This window comes from Acanthisitta chloris, unplaced genomic scaffold (genome assembly GCF_000695815.1).
Source record: "Acanthisitta chloris isolate BGI_N310 unplaced genomic scaffold, ASM69581v1 scaffold15112, whole genome shotgun sequence".
Classification (NCBI taxonomy): Eukaryota; Metazoa; Chordata; class Aves; order Passeriformes; family Acanthisittidae; genus Acanthisitta; species Acanthisitta chloris.
The window spans coordinates 75,065-76,450 of NW_008658982.1; the positions used below are offsets into that span (position 1 = coordinate 75,065).

Sequence of the window (1,386 nt, forward strand, 5' to 3'; positions counted from 1 at the left end):
GCAGGAATCATGTTTGTTCCAGGGGCCTAAGAGCCATCCGCTTTTCCCACAGACAAGCAGAGAGGGCTGTTACAGCCAGTTTTATTCTCCAGAATTCGGAAAAAACAAAAATGTAGAAAACCACTTGTGATGTACATGCACATGGTCCCATTAAAAGTATATATATATAGGCATCATTTTTCTTTAAGACCTTTTCCCCCCCTACTTACACAAAGATTCTGCACAGGACTTTGAGGAAGCAAACTGTAAAGCCATTGGAATCAGAGTACTTGGAGGTTGCAAATATGCAACCTTTGTACTCCTCTCAAAATGTGTGGTCACAGAAATACACTGAATGCTGCCTTGTCATGCCTCTTTATTAAATCAATCATGATCTAATTTCCTGAAATTCATATCTTTTGTTTTGGCAACCTTACAAAATACATTTTGAAAACACTTAAAAGATAACAGGGAGAGTAAAACTGGTTATAAATAGAAGAGGTAATGAGCATTCATTTAGTTAGAAAAGAGAAGTCTAAAAGATTTCCCTTATTTTCTGATTTCTTTGCTTAATAAAGCACAAATCGGATGAACCACACACTGCTAAATGTTCTACTTTCACTTCCTCAGGATATTAATTTATTGTTTCTTTTAATATGATTTAACCTTTCAGAGGTTTAGGGACACTCTGCAGTGACAAGTTAATGATGCCATTATTAGGAAAGCTGCCTGCTGAAAATTACCGTAATGGAGACTTGCGGGAAAGTGCACAGACATCCCAACCATGGCCTGCAGTCCTTTTCAACAGGGAACTTCTCAAGTTCCCACACAGCCTGACACAGGGGAAAACTCCCACCAGTAACTCATCACAAGACTGTAGCAGAAATCACACACAATCTGATGAAAGTTGCAGTCAGAATTTTACTGCTTACTGATGAACTGGTTTCTCAAAATTTCATTTCTTGTCAGGACATACAAATGAGACACTTTATTTTTAAGTCTGGGAGTTTCTTTTCCTAAGATACAATGGTTCTACTATAGTTTATTAAGCATATTTATCCTCTAAATGTAACACCCTTCACACTTCTCAGAATGAGAAAAAAAATTAATAGATATTTCATCCTGTCACAATCTGATTTATATCGCTCAGGATAATTTACAAACATTCATAAAAACATATTTTTAATCTTAAAAGTCAGGAGAATCAAACCAGCACACATGCATGAATGTGTGCACACACACAGAGTTTAAAAACTAAAAAGCAAATTCACAGTGGTCATTAGTGACCCAAAAAGCACATATAGCTGACTTAGGGGTCCCACAGCAATCAGTGCTGGTTACGTATAAGTTACAATATTCTCCTAACGCTGAAAAATTCTGAACAGTTCAAGGCAATCCAACTTTTTC

The 1,386-nt window shown here is 36.7% G+C and overlaps 1 protein-coding gene across 1 annotated transcript in view; it reads right to left on the reverse strand.

Annotated features, from left to right (window-relative positions):
• The window catches only part of SLX4IP (SLX4 interacting protein), a gene marked incomplete at its 5' end in the record, with an annotated part of 33,733 nt that overhangs the window by 32,218 nt on the left and 129 nt on the right, over window positions 1-1,386 (reverse strand). The window lies entirely within an intron of this gene.